Raw genomic sequence first — 16,317 nt, 5'->3', positions numbered from 1 at the left:
AAGTTAAAAGGTAAATGATAGATGAGACAGTATTTGCAAATTATAAAAAAATTAAATAAAGAGTGCTTATAAATAAAGAAACAACATAAAAATGGACAAAAAACAAGCAATTACAAAAGGCGATTTATAAATACTTAAATATTAAAAAAGATTTTATATATATAAAACAGGAGTAAGGTAAATGAGCAGTCCCAAACACTCTTTTGGACAATGAAACTTGCTAAAAATATTTTTTAAAGAGTAACTGGCAGAATCCATCAATTTTTAAATTGATGAAGCCTAGTGGTCTAACTATCCTATTTGTAGAAATCTACCTCACAGAAGTAATAACAGGTATTATTAGTAAAAGCAAAAACTAAAAACAACCTAATTTCCACCATATTATGAAAAATATAAAAGAACTCTTATAACACAACAATAAAAAGAAAAATAACCCATTTAAAATGGCAAAGGATTTAAATGGATATTTCTATAAAGATGGCCAATCAGCACATGAAAATCAGATCACAAATCAGCACACAAATTAGAACCACAAAGAGATGCCTTCACACCTAAGAATGACTAAAATAAAAAGACAAATGTTGGCAAGGAATGAGAAAAATCAAAACCGTCATACATTGCTGGTGCAATTATAAAATGGTGCAGCCACTCTGGAAGAGTGGCAATTCCTCAAAATTTTAATAGATTTACCCTATGACCCAGCAGTTTCATTCCCAGGTATATACCCAAAAGAATCAAATACACACATTCACATAAAAGCTTGTATATGAAAGTTTATAGCAATATTATTCATAATAACCAAGAAGTAAAAGCAACACAAGTATCTACCAACTGATGACTCAATAAACAATATGCAGGATATCAGTCAAATATATTATTATTCAGCCATAAAAAGGAATGAAATACTGTTAATATGCCACAATATGAATGAATTGTAAAAATACCATGCTAAGTAAAAGAAGCCACGCACGAAAGGGCACATACTATATGATTCTGAACTGTCCAAAATAGGCAAATCCACAGAGACAAAAAGTAGACTGCTGGTTGTCAGGGGTTAGGGGGGGAGGAGAATGGGGAATAACTGCTGAAAGGTACACGGTTTCTTTGAGGAATGATAAAAATGTTCTAAAATTAGATAGTTGTGATGGTTGCACTACTGTGAATATACTAAAAACAGGTGAATTATACACTTTAAAAGGGTGAATTTTGTAGTATGTGAATTATATCTCAACAAAGATGCCATTAACAATAAAGTTATAGAATATGTATGGCATAATTTTAACACCCTCCCCAATGAAAAAATGCCATATGTACGTACCAGTGCTTATACAGATATATTTGATTCGTATTTTCTTTTCAGGTATTTTTTCTACATTTAAACAAATTTAACAACTGTTAAGTTTTGGAATAGGTTATGAAGGGAAGAGGAACCCTTCATTTCTTTTTATATGTTAAAAAAAATAACTTTGTATGTTTGTCTTTACTGTATTTCTGTATTTTCTCACCCTCAAAAATAATTCTACAGACCAATATCTGACAGATGGCAGAGGCAACTAACCATGAAATACAAGAAGCTTTCTGGAAATGTGAAAATGTTAGAATTTCTGGGAACATTTCATGACTTACAGGACTAACCTAACCTAATATTTAAAATTGAGCCTGAGCTGGTAAATGTAGTCTGTATAGTCATGTATACGGAGACAGAACTTTCGGATGATAATCACTGTGCATTGGAAGAGAACTGAAATTTAAAGTGAACCATGGCTCTCTCCTGCCTTTGGGTTTGTTGAACATGTTGTGAAAGTTATTTATTTACCTACTGAATAACTCTAGAAAGTAGTCTCATGATCTGTCAATACTAAAATGTTATCTTTCCCCAATAAAACATATTTACTTAAGTGTTTTATTACATGACTTACCAGCAATGGGAGAATCTCATCTGAGTGTAGCTCAAGTGTCATCTAAGGAAATCCTTTAGAAATTCCAAATTATCAAAATTATTTCAATTCTCCTGCTTTAATCACAAGTCACTCATTCAGGCCAACAATTCTACAATCTGAAAACAGAAGCATCTGTGCCATATAGTCCCAATAATTTATTACTATGAAATTTTCCTCTGGGTTGTTTTGTACTATAATTAACTTTAGTTCAATTTTACATAGTGCCTAACCTAAAATTAAACCTAGAAGTATGCCAATTTTCAGCCTGCTATACACATACCAAAAAAAAAAAAAAAAAAGACATAATACAATATACTAACAGAACTAAAGGTAGGTGGGTTTTCCTTGAAGCAATCATAAATTCATATTTTCAGGTTTATTACATTTCATTGCCTATCAAATGTAGCACCTAAACTCATAAAGTAAAATTTCTGATTTAAGAATAACAAAAGAGCTTCTAATTTAATTTCAAAATGCTTTTCAGAAAATTTATCTTATCTAAGTGAACTAGACTTGTACCTGTTAACAGGTAGAAAAACTGTTGTTCTAATGACCATCCACATTTAAAGAACATAAATATTAAACACATTGAGAATGTTTATTCTTCTATTAATGTCTTATAAAATACTTCAATGTAGACTAATTATAAATTTTCTTTTGGGCAGTTATCAACTGGGGTAACATTTCTAACTGGGAAAAAAAGCAATCCTGGGCCGAGCCCGTGGCGCACTTGGTAGAGTGCTGAGCTGGGAGCGCGGCGACGCTCCCGCCGCGGGTTCGGATCCTATATAGGACTGACCGGTGCACTCACTGGCTGAGTGCCGGTCACGAAAAAACGACAAAAAAAAAAAAAAAAAGAAAAAGAAAAAAAGCAATCCTTATCAATCAGTATATGAACATTCATTCATTCAGCACTTACAAATGCCTGAAGCTGGGCATGAAAAAAAAATGAGACAGACAACATTTACTTTTCTCATAGAATCTTCAATCCGGGAGTAAAGAAATTATTTAATTTCAGTTGAGATAAGTACACTCAGGGAAAGCAGGATTCAATAACAGTATAATACAGGGAAGCCCTAAACAAGTGAGCGCAAGGAGAGAAACTCTTGAGGAAGGCTTCTCTGAGTAATATTTAGGCTGAGCCCTAAAAGGTAGGTAAAATTTGTAGGCTGTGTTCCAAGCAGATTATGCACTGACAATGGGCTTGACAAAAGAAGGAGGTTGGATAACTCAAGAAACTGAAAACAGGCCAGTATTGTTAGATGGTACTGAACAAAGGGAAGTGTGTAGGAAGGTAAGGCTGAGAAAGTACACAGAATCCTACCAAACAAAAATTCTAAATAGAAAGTAACAAGGTAAAACAGAATTATTTGTTCACAATAACCCAAAAAAAAAAAACCAACTATCAGAACTAATAAAGAGCTCAACCAAGTTGATAAATACAAAATCAATACCAGCAATGATCAAATATAACAGAAAAAAGATGCTGTTTATAATACAAAAAAAAGGCAAATATTTGGGAATAAATTTAATAGAGCATAAGTACATGCAAAAGCCATGAACTGCAAAATACAGAAGAATCTAATAAATGGCAAGATAAAACATATCAATTCCCCCCAAGCTAATCTATATATTCAATGCAATATTAATCCCCAAAGGAACTTGATAAGCTGGTTTTAAATTATTATGGAAGAGTGAAGGTCCAAGAACAGCCAAGACAATTCTGAAAATCAACAAAGGGGAAGGCCTGGACTCCCAGATTTTAAAGCTTTACTTAAAGCTATTATAAATAAAGCAACATGGTACAGGTGTTAAAAAAAATTTTTCTTTAAGGTGAATAAATTAAATGAAAAAGAGTAAAGAACCTAAAATCTAATCCAAGCATATGGAAGATGATACAAGTGACATTAAAAAATATATATATAAGGGAAGAATTCAATCCTTAATATTGGAGCAACTATCTTTTCATGAAAAAAAAAATTCCTAACTCTCTTCAAATGAACATAAATACAAAAACAAACAAAAAAAACCCTCTCAACTATTAGCAGACATTATAAAAGTGGGATTTCTTAAACAAAACAAAAAGCACAAATCATTAACAAAAAGACTCATGTTTTTTGATAACAAAAACTGAGATTCTACACCACAAAAAGAACATTACAATGAGCAGGATTTTATATTTTATTCTTATTCTGATAATTTTCCTTGGATGCATTATAAAAGTAAGATTGGATGAAATAATCTCCAAAGTCCTTTTCAACATAAATATAATAAGATAGTGTTTCTTTTCCTTTAAAAACCTTTCTGTAATTTATCAAACACGTAAAACATACCAAAAATAAAATTCCTTTACATATCGCTCAGAATTAATAATCAAGCAAATGCAAATTAAAAGGAGATAACATTTCACATCCATCAAATGAGCAAATATTTTGAAATCTGATAATCCCAAGTGTGGATGAAGATGTTGGAAACAGAAACGCCCATATAATGCTGATCAAGTATACACTGGCATGTCCATTTCAGAGAAGAATGTAGCAATGTCTAGTAAAGTTAAAGATATTCACACCTTATTCCTCAGCAGTTTCATGTCTATGGATCTTCCCAAGAGAAACACACACACACATACGTGTAAAAATGATAACTGCCGCATTATTTAAAATACCTAAAAAGGAAACAACTCAAAATATCAATCAATCATGGGATATATACATTTTATATATGCATACAATGGAATACCATACAGCAGTGAAATCAAATAAACTTGATCTACATGCATCAATATACATATCTCAAAAACGTAACAAAAAGCAAGTTGATGAAAGATACGTACAATACATACCTGTAAAAATTTAAAACACAAAAACCAACAACATATGTCATTTATGGATACATGTACAAGTATATAGTAAAAGTAGAAAACTATGATATGAAATATGCCCAAGAACCTCAAGATAGTTGTTACTTTGGGTAAGGAGATAAAATAGTAGGACTTGAAGGGATGAGGTTGCTACAAGTGAATATGTAAGATTTTTTTCACAAAAGATCAAAACTGACATAATTTATACTTACGGGTGGTTGGTAAATGGGTATTTGCTACAGTGTTTTCTGTATGTTTTAAATATTCCATAACTAAAATATATACATACATTTTTAAAAGAAAAATGAGACATTAGCATACAATGTCCAAGATGAAAATGACCTTGGAGATCATCTAATCCAACCTCCTTACTTAAGAACTAAGTAAAGATATCAGAGTACGAATATAAAATAAATATTATTGTAGTATGGCAATTTTAGACATTTACTAGCTGTCTAAATAGCACTTAAGGGAATTAGATCTTGACCATTTAAGAGAGAGATCAGCCCCAATTTTTCAAAATCTGGCATCAACTAGAAACATGGAGATGAGTATATGTGTACACACGTACACACACACACGCCTCTCCTAGAAATGCTTTATCAAATGCAGCATGGGCAGAGGCAGTAATTGAGGCTACAGTAGGTCTTTGGCCCACTGTCCAAGCTGACCCCTAGTTCTGTCCATCTCTACTTAAATTTACTTTAAGTTCAGAAACCTCGAGGTTTGTTCCTGATCACACATAGCTTATCACCTCACAAGATATCTAAAAGTAGGCCTGAATGAACTAAAAAGTAGTTAATTCATCCAACCCTTACAAATGCCTAAAACTGCACATGCAACAAACCAAAAAATAAGACAGACAGCAAACATTTACTGTTCTCATAGAACCTTCAATCCAGGAGCAAAGAAATTATTTAATTTCAGTTGATATAAGTGAATAGTTGATATGTGCCAATTTTTAAATTCAAACGTCCCTATCATCTAGCCCAGAAGATGGAGTAAGATTTTCAGGGTTGGGCCAGGGGAGGACTGATCCCACACTGGGTTAAAAAGACCACAAGATCTTCGTCATTTTTAAGATAATTTGAAATATGGTACATGTGCTATAATTAAATTTAAAGAAATATACAATATGATTTAAAATGCAGAAATCTAGCTTTATGTGTATAAAAGATAAAATTAGCTCAGATCTATATATTAGAACTTAACTGTTCTATTTCAATACTATAGTAAACGTTTAAGAAACATTTCCATTCTGTCAAGTAGTATATTCCTACCTTAGTTACCATGCTTTATCCATTTAATCTCCTATTTTCCCTCTCCATTCTTTAAGCACGTCACAGAGTGTGTAAGAAATAATTAGGGAAACTTTTCATTTCTTAGAAATTCTGAATTTGGATTATCTTAAACAGCATAATTTCTATCGCCAACACAGAACATGAAACACTGTCAGCTCACTTCAGAAAACTAGAAAAAAAAATTATCCAATTAATCTTTGAGTGAAACAGGATTAATCAATTAGCATATATGTCACCTGCAAGAGGTGCTTAAAAGACATAATTCATAAAATGAAAACTTAAAATATTCAGCAGAGATAAATATTAGATATTCTTATTTATGGCACACAATATGGTTATCAATATTGGTGCACGTATACACACACAGGCACAATAAATAAGATTCTTAAGAAAAAAGTACTGATAAGCTGGAAATAACCCACATTCCCCCTACGATCCACTAGCTTAATACCGGAAATACTGCTGAGTATTTCATTTTTTCCCTTCCAAAGAACAGCATTATAGAAAAGTATGTGCTGGAAGAATGAAGAGAAAAACTTGCTTTTGTGGTATGTGCAGTGCTAAAGGTATCACCTGAGAAGAAAATAAAGAACATGAGTTTTAGAGAGGGAGCTAGAATGTAAGGAAGTGACAAAATGAGACATTTGTCTATTGGCACTGAATGGCACATACATGGTTGTTTGTTATTCTGGAGAGGGGATTCAGAATTTATTCTGCATCACAAAGAATATAAAAATAAATGAGTTAGGAAGGTGGCTACAGTCCACAAGGCAATTCTAAGACTATTTTCTCACATTTGAGAGGAAGGCTGATGAGGTAGAAGTCCATTAGAAGACTGGAATGGATGAGCCATCCCTTCTGATACAGGGAGATATAAGTCACTACATGAAAAGAACCTGGGGGGCCGGCCTCGTGGCTCACTTGGGAGAGTGCGGCACTGGGAGCGCTGAGGCCGCGGGTTCAGATCCTATATAGGGATGGCCGGTGTGCTCTCTGGTAGAGCATGGTGCAGACCACACTGTACCAAGGGTTGCGATCCTCCCTTACCGGTCAGAAAAAAAAAAAAAAAAAAAGAACCTGGGTATAAGTACAGCACTGGCAGTATCTTCAGTCAGCCCACAGCTGTATACTTTGTGTGCAACAATGCTTGTTTTAAATGTAAAGAGGAACGTCTTGAACTGCTGAAAAGTTAAAACAATGGGCACACATTAAGGAAAGGGCTGCAAGCCTGCATACCAGAAGGAAATAAGTCAAAAATTCTCATGTTTGATTTCTGTAACTTGAAGGGACTTGGGCTAAACTAAACTCAGTTGATGCTGACAAATACAGAAGATCAACTTATGTAACACACTGAGCTGTTGAGAGTCACAGCATTAGAATCCATACTGGCCAGCCAACAGTTTCATTGAAGGAAGATTTACCCTACTAGTATAAGAACTGTTCAGGGCTCATACAATATCTATATGCTTTTACCTGCAGCACAAACGCTGACTTTACATAGGATTTTCTTCTGTGATCCATATGTGACACCTTACGAGAGATCCCTATTCAGATTTTCTGGAATTGAACTTCAGGAATAATCTTATCCAGTATGGGTCTATGCCCCCTAAAACTTCTTTCCCTTTCAGATAAATCTTATGATTCACTTGCCATTTATCAAATTAACACAACAGGTCAAGTAGAGCAAATTACAAAAGGAATTTGATCAATAATACTGAATAAGGCATCACTATTAAGATCATTCTATTAAGTTCATTTCAAATGTAGTTACCAACTTTAAAATAAAGTCACACACTAAAAATTTCCCAAAATAATGTTTCTAAGAAAAGATTTGAAACGTTAATAGCAATCTGTGGTAATGGGAATGCTGACAGTATTGATCTTGCCATCACATCTTGGGCACAAGTGGTGACAGTCAGCTTTGTACACCCTGAATATTCATAACCAATAAAATAAAAAAATAAAATAAAATAAAATTTGATATTAGGTTAAAAAAAAAGGGCATGAAAATATACCAAGGTTCCAATCACCTACTGTCTACCACTAATTTGTTTTCTTGGGCAAGTCACTAAATCAGTTATAAGGTCACTTTATACAACATTAACTCACTTTTTCAAAAACGATCACACTTGAAAAGCATAATCCTCTGAAATAGACAAAGCAAATATCACCCTCATTTGACAGAAGAAAAAAGTGCTTAGAAAGCTAAATGACATGCTCATGACCAGCTAGGAAGCTGGAGAAGAAGGATGAGCCCAAGGTCTTCTGACACCAAAATTAGTACTCCTTCCTCCATTTCAATTATTCCTGGTGGCTTCTGTTCACAGAACCTACTGAGACTCTGAAACCCTTAAAATTTTATATATGATGTTAGGGAGTTCAGTCACAAGGCTTAGAATCAAACAGTAATAACTGACTTCCAGCTAAAGATCATGTGCAATGAGCAGTATTTAAAAAAAAATACAGTCATACCTTGGTATCCACGGGGGGTTGGTTCCACGACCTTCTGTAGATACCAAAATCTGCCATGCTTAAATCCCTGATATATAATGCCACAGTTTTTGAATATAACCTATGCACATCCTCCTGTATACTTTAAATCATCTCTAGATCATTTATAATACCTAATACAATACAAATACTATGTAAATAGTTGTCATATTGTAATGTTTTAGGAATGACAAGAATAAAAAAGTCTATACATGTCCAATTTTTTTTCCAAATATTTTCAATCCACGGTTAAATCCACAGATGTGAGGGCTGACTGTACTAACTTTATTTCATTTTCTTTAGGCCTAATAATTAATAATCTTTCTGAATTATTATCCATAACGGTATTTACTTGTTAAAGATACCTTAGATCAAAACACTATAAGGGACATTTTTGAGAGTAAATGAAAATAAAAGGTAGCAAAGAAATTCACTGTATATTTATTAATAAGTTATTTTTAAAAAACCTTATTTATATAGCACCTTTAAGTATTTCAAACATCTCATGTTTGGATACAGGATATAAGTTTCTAGAAGATTAACACTTTTTATTTAAGGTAATTTTACTTCACTTCCTTTATTAGAAAAAATAAAAGATCCACTGGGGCATCTTGTGAAGGATGCCTTCTATTAATAGTGTAGAAAATACTCACATATCTCCAAAAAAGTGGGTGGGTAATCACGAAGCAAGTGTAACTACTCTTCCTAACAGGTACAGTCCAATATGTGCAGAATCCTGAACTAGGGTCCAGAGACTCAGACTCTGATTCTGACCCAGTCACCTGGGTGACTTTAAGAAAATCATTTTAAAGCTTTGCACTTCAATTTTCTCACATATAAAAACTATTGGAGTAGCTGACCTCAAGGACAGTCCTACTTAGGTTTAAAACACCCATAAATCTATTACTGGAACACAGAATGATTATCATTCCCCCAAAATATTTACAGACAACTGCCAGAGTAAGTTTTTTATTTTATTTTATTTACACACACAAATATATAAATACTATACACTACGTGCCACATACTGGGTGGTGGGCTGGGACCTACACATGAAGAGGCACATGCCAGAGAGTTGTACTAAAAGGGGGATAGCAGCTAGTGCATTGGAGCTGTTGAGTCCACAGAACTGTCCTAAGCTTGAAAGGACATGGGAGAATGAAGCTCTATTATGTGACAGGTTTTTACAAAAAAAGGGTGTTACCTGGAGAAAGTCACTACACTATAAGCTTCCAAAACACAGACATCTTTCCTGTCTTTGCAGCACCTATACCTAGCTCATAGTAGCCACAGTAGGTACCTAATAAATGTTAGTTGATGATTTACTAAAAACTAATTCATGCATACTCTGGTGCTATGGTAAGAAAGTAACCCCCAAAATTCATATGTTGAAAGCCTAACCCCCAAGGTGATAGTTTTAGGAGGTGGGGTCCTTTGGGAGGCTCTGCCCTCATGAATGGGATTAATGCTCTTATAAAAGAGACCAGATAAAAAATCCCTCTACCTTTCCACTACATTAGGTTACAGTGAAAAGACAGCTGTCTATGAACTAGGAAGTGAGCCTCACTAGACATCAAACTTGCCAGCACCGTGACCATGGACTTCTCAGCCTCAAGAACTGAAAGAAATAAATTTCTGCTGTTTATAAGCCACCCAGTCTTTGGTATTTTGTAACAGCAGCCCAAGGAGACTAAGACATTTGGTAACACACACTCTGGTAAGCACTATGAATCTCTGCCCTTAAAGAATGAGTTCACAGACAGAGAGGAAACAAACAACATAAAGGATGACATATGGTTCACTATATACAAGGTGCTTTGAGACCACTCAAAAACTGGGTAGGAAGACTTCTAAGGTGATACAACTATGAAGTAGTTTCACCATCCCATTTTACAGATTACAAAATTGTGGCTCACTAAGATTAAGACAATGATGGTAAGGCCAGAATTAAAAGCAAGGTCTAATTCCAAATGTATTTCCACTATACATACCATGACATCTCTGATTATATGTTAACTTCACACTTGGCAGTAAGAAGAAAATTATCAAAACCAGCCACAATTCTGTTGTCCTAAACCATCATGAAAAGAGCCTGACTTGACCCAAATATTTTACTTGAAATATCACTTCTGAAAATGTCTCCACTCATAAAAATCAGAAATCTAATTTTTTAACAGCTGCATATATACTTAATGTTTCTGCATTTAGACCTATGCAATTATAGGTCCAAACAAAAAGTGTGAAAAATGACTAGAGAACATAACCAATAATCACTTAAGAAAACAGACATTAGGATACATTATTTCAAGTGCTTGGCCTGAAAAATTTGGATATGACCCATAGTTTTGGATCATTCCACTAACTGATATGGAGAGAAACAGTAAACCATTATAATTTTTTTTCAGAAGGGGATTGAGATAAAAGTGTCCTAAAGTTTAAGAAATATGAGGGAACTTCAAAAAGTTCCTGGGAAAATAGAAGTGAAAGATAATACAAATCTTTCCATGAACTTTTTGAAGTACCCTTCTACAACCCAATTAAATGTTACCTGTCAAAGACACTAGGTACACAATAAATTTTGTTAAAAGAACTGGACAAGTGTTATAAGAATGTGTTTTCCTCACACCCCTAACTATTAAGTACTCTTACTCAGGAAATTATTTTTAAGGCCATGAAAAAAAGGGTAGAATTTAGTGGAGATAAAATAAAAGCATCTTCAAAAACTTCTGAGAAGGAATCAAAACGGTATTTTGTATCTGTATAAAGTAAAACTCTGGGACGGGAGCAATGTCCAGAGGATGGTGTGCATACTACTTAGTACACTAATACTAGTTAATAAATACTGACACAATAAGACTATCACAGTTTATACTATAATGTAAAAAATATTACAAGTTATTTCTTTGTACTCTGTTCTTGTATTTCTTCCATGTGTATTACAAACACACAAAAATTGTAAATTATTTCTTGAAGCTATTTCTTGTTCTGTCCTGCTTATCAGTGTTTCTTTAAAGGGCTTCTGGAGATTCTCAGGGTTTAGCAGCATCATTTATACTGTATTCATTTCACCAAAAATGTAATAAGTAGCTTAGATTTAAAAGTAGGACCTAATTCCAAAGCTATTTTTAATACATATCGCAACATAGAACGTTCTTTTTATCTCTCCTAAATTCTAAGTTTTACAAATTTACCAAATAGTCTCTTAAATAAGGGTACTTACTAGCCAGAGGTGTGAGGAAAACACCTCTCATCCCACTTGTCCAATTCACTCAAAAAGATTTACTGGGTACCTACATGTCTTTGACAGGTAACTTTTTAACAGTTGTATTTCTTAAACTTTAGGTCATCTCTACTTCAAACCCCTTCCCTCCAAAACACTCTGGAATAATTCGCTGCTTTTCTCAATATTGCAGGCAGTGGAATAATCCAAAATTATGGATCACATCCATATTCCTTCACGATTGAAGGTAACTTTGGACTGTAAATCCTATGTTATTAGTCTACATGTTCGACAGCAACCTAGCCACTTAATAAATATAACTCCAAATTGATTTTATACTGTTTCTATTTCAGCACGTCCACAGCAAGTCATAAAAAATTTAGAAACTAAATCACCTTTCGAGGATTCTAAGCTTAAACAAGGTATTCACATTAAAATTATTTCTAAAATTTTACAAACTAAAGCATTGATTTAGTACATTCAATTTTGATTTTACCAACAAAAGCCTCCACACCAAGATGAGGAAAATGTCCTTTTCGCTTTCTCAACTGAAAAGGGGAAAAAAAATTTAAAAGGCCAGCTGCTTGCAGGTTTGCATTTAACACAGCAGTCTCTGGCAAACCCAGTAACTCACGTTCAACTTCAAAATGCCGGTGACCAGCAACACGAGTAATATGTGAACATAATTCCTTGGGCTTGACACACCGCTTCATCCTCCCTCCCTCCCTGTCAATCCACCCCCAAAACCCCAACCCACCAAGCACACGTCTAAATATGTCTTCCCCAAGAGAGCCAAAAACCTCGAAAACGCCGAGAAAGAGCTCCCCTTCGAAGGAAAAGGCCCGCTCTTCCCGACCAGGGGCCCAGCCCAGCCTGCTCTGAGAAGGTCCGATCCTCAACGCCCAGCACGTCCCGTCCCGCCCCGCCCCGGTCCGCTCGTCTCCCCTCGGGCGACAAAATCCTCCCTCCGGCTCCCAGCCAGGACTGACAGTTACGGCTGCAGCAGCCGCGGCCACCAGGGGCCTACTTCTGGCACCGGCCCCTGCAGACCACGCGACCCCAGACACTCGCTGCGGTGGATTGGGCGGGGGCTCCGGAAAGGGGGCGCCGGTCCCGCGGGAGAGGCCGGAAGGGTGGCCGGGCGTCAAAGGAGGCGGAGGAGAGGAGCGCGCACGGCCAGACCGCGTCCACGGCAACACTGACCTGTCGTCGCCCCCGCGCCTGGGCTGCGGCCCTCGCCGCGGCGGCCGCCTCGCTGCTCGTCGTCGCCCTCGCCCGCCGCCTCCACCCGCCACCGCCTCGTTCCCTTTCGCTGCCGCCACCGCCGGGGCTCATGCGGGACCCGCGCTTCCTTCTCCGGAAACCGAGGCCGGGAATGGGGGAGCCGGAGCCGCCGTAAACCAGGCGTTCGTCGCCAGTCGCCGCTGCCTGTCCACACTGGGGGTCCTCCTGACGGGGGCTATAGGCCGCGAGCTACTCCGAGGAGGAGCCGAGGGAGGCGCCGCCGCCCGCGACCGAGCGCGCCGGGTCGGCAAAGGTGAAGCCTAAGTCAGAGGCGATGGCGGGCGCCCGGGCCGACGGAGCGCTACGCGGCGGCGGGGTTCGCGAGCGAGCCAGGGGTGGTGCGTCGGGGTCCTGGCGAAGGGGGAAGGGCCCTATCGTCTCCTACAGTCACCCCGAGCCCAGAGCCACCATCTTGGGAGAAACACGGATCTCGCTGCCGCGGCGCAAGACGGGACAACTGGCTGGGCGGGCCGAGTATCCCGGCAGGCAGCGCGCGCCGCCCGGGCGGGCGAGAGCCCCAGGCCGCGACGCGGGGACGCGGGGCGGAGCCAGGACGCTCGCGGGAGGGCGCCGCGCTCCGCCCCTTCCTCCCTCGCCGGCACCGCCCCCCTCCCGCTTGCCGTCGCCACCGGCGCAGGGTTCGTTGGGAAGGGAGGGAGGCCCGCGCCTCCTCCGAGTCCCACAAGGATCGGTCGCCATCTTGGGGCTGGACAGGGGGGTGGTGCCTCCTTTTAGCCCCTGCTGTTTGTGGCCCGGCGGAAAGAACGGGGTACGCTCCGGAAAACCCCTGGGCTACCCCACAGTAGGTTTGGAGAGCCCCCTGGTCTACCTCACGAAGTAACGCCACCGGTTTTGTTGGGGGACGAATCGACTCCGAAAGTCAGCCAAGGCGACATTGATAGCCCCCAGTCCCAAGGTGGGACAGAAGCCTGTCCTTACTAGGTCTCCGACCCCAACCCCTTTCCACTGGAGCTGCCCCTGTAATCATTGCAGGGATGGCCCTAGAGTGCGGACCAGCTTTCAGGGGACCAAGGTCATCTGTTTAGGTTTCTTGCCAACACAGGATGTGTCACTAGTTTAACAGAGACTAGAAGGTAAAAGCCCGTCTCCCGCAGTGTTGACGTTCAGTAGGTTGTTGATTAAGTGACGAGGCTTCCCAGTTGACCCCAGCTGGATAGACGCTTATTTTGATCCATATGACAGCTGAACCCATTTAAAGCCATACGTTGTTATATTTATTCTATTTAAAAGGGGTTTTTTGTTTTTTTGGGTTTTTTTTTAGCTTTACAGCACTTGCTAGCAAAGCCATAAGAGAATCACTAACAATTAAAAGTCCTAATGCTTGCAACTTTGTTGATAAGCCCTATCATCTAGTATTAAAATGTTTTTCATATCAACAATCATTAATAGTAGTGTACTTTTTAACTGCCATTTTTAGAGCATCTTTTTTATATAGTCAGGGATATATATGTGTGTGTGTATGTGTATGATATGTATAACCCACCTCCTGACAATAACCAACCATTAAAAAAATTAGCCAACTGTAAAAAATAAGCTAGAGGTATTTATTCTAGGACAACTGATGATGAATGACAACATTAAGACATGTCCAATTTTAAGGAATTTTAACTCAGCTCTTTATTCATTTTTTTATTTCCTCCCATTACAGATCCACATTTGGAAACTATTTGCTGTTATATTTTATGGAAGGAACTACTTAGGATCATAATCTTTTAAGGATTTATCTTTGCAAATTATCAAAATAGGCAGCTGAGAATGAAAATCTTTATAGACTATTGTTAGAATAATTAAAGTAAAATATTACTGCTGTATCTATCACATGAAGACACTTTTAGCTATTCTTCTTCCTCTTAAGTAGAAATTGTCTGAACAAATGAAATGTAGTTTTATAATAGCTTGATGTATCAAAATGTGGCAGAAATTCCTGAGTTCCAAAAGGGAAATAAATCTGATCTTAGATATATAACCGACTCCACTGTTCTTTCCTAAAGTCAAGGATGATCTAATTCCTCCTAGGAATTTAGAGAAATTACCTGTATCCCTTTTAGTTCATTTATGTTAAATATGTATTATGTGTGACACTAGTGTCAGACTTGATTCAACACCTCTCTGTGCTCTTTGCTTTATCCATTTTCAAATTTAGAAATTTAAAAATTACCAGCATGAATATTGTCAGGAATACTTAGAATACTAATAGTGTTCCATCTCTATATACATCAGTTTTGATGAAAAAAAATTTTCTCCCATATCAGACCCATATTTTTCTTCAAGTGTGTTTTTCTGGAAAAATGACTGGGTGTCTACTTAAGTGAGCAGTAAATGTTTTAGATTCTTCCAGTCAAAATGAGACCAAGTAGTTTTCTAATAATTTTCTCATTTCAGGTATAGAGTAAAAAGAGCAAATTAATTTTTATGAGATATGCATTAATGCCTTGAACAAATTTTGAACTTCTATTTACTCAGAACTGTGCCAGGCCTTCGGAAACAATAAAAGATCACCAGTCCCATCCCCGCCCTCAAGAACTCACAGTTCAAGAGGAAGTCACACCTGTAAAACTGTGGACACTTTTTCAGAGTAATCCACTACTTCAGTCATTATGGGGGTATCTTCTAACATGTATCTGCTAATAGCAGTTAACTTTTTTTAATGAACATTTTGCCCTAAATTGCTGGCAAAGTTCGTTTTTTACAAGGCTGCTTTGTTGCTCAAGATATCTTGTAGAAGTGAGTCACAACAGGTGAATCAAAATGTAAAAGCACAATTTTTTATTACTCAGCATGCCCAGGAATCAAAAATAAGCTGAAGCATAGAAGAGAAAAGGGTCATATACGGTGGGATGAATGTCACTGTTGCTATTTTTAGACTGCATCAAAATGTTACATAGTCAACTGTTGAAAGACACTAAGCTTTCAGTATATGAGTAGCTCCAGGTACTATAGAAGTAAAACTAGCTTCCTGAAGAACACTGTCTGGCATATAGGTGCTCATTATTTGGCATTACACACAGTGTCCATGAAGGATTTCATGCCCTCACCTATATTCCTACACACTTAAGTTTGCATTTCTCCTGACCTTCTGTCTTAATGTACGAGACATTCTTCCACGTTTCTACAACTAATTTATTTCGGGGGTGATGTGCCTCAATATTCTTACTCCCTCAATCATTCCTTCTCCTGTTCATAAATTCTCCCTCTACTTAC

General features: G+C 37.4%; 1 protein-coding gene across 5 annotated transcripts in view; it reads right to left on the bottom strand.

Annotated features, from left to right (window-relative positions):
• UBE3A (ubiquitin protein ligase E3A) overlaps positions 1–13,579 on the bottom strand; it is a 103,426-nt gene extending 89,847 nt beyond the window's left edge. For all 5 annotated transcript variants that reach the window (XM_063088886.1, XM_063088887.1, XM_063088890.1 and 2 more), the window contains exon 1: positions 13,015–13,579. The gene's annotated coding sequence lies outside the window, so the exon portion shown is untranslated. The remainder of the gene's footprint in view (positions 1–13,014) is intronic.
• Positions 13,580–16,317: the final 2,738 nt, after the last annotated feature.

Source organism: Cynocephalus volans, chromosome 3, assembly GCF_027409185.1.
Source record: "Cynocephalus volans isolate mCynVol1 chromosome 3, mCynVol1.pri, whole genome shotgun sequence".
Taxonomy (NCBI): Eukaryota; Metazoa; Chordata; class Mammalia; order Dermoptera; family Cynocephalidae; genus Cynocephalus; species Cynocephalus volans.
Note: the sequence above shows the minus strand (reverse complement) of the source record. Positions and strands in the feature narration are given on the sequence as shown.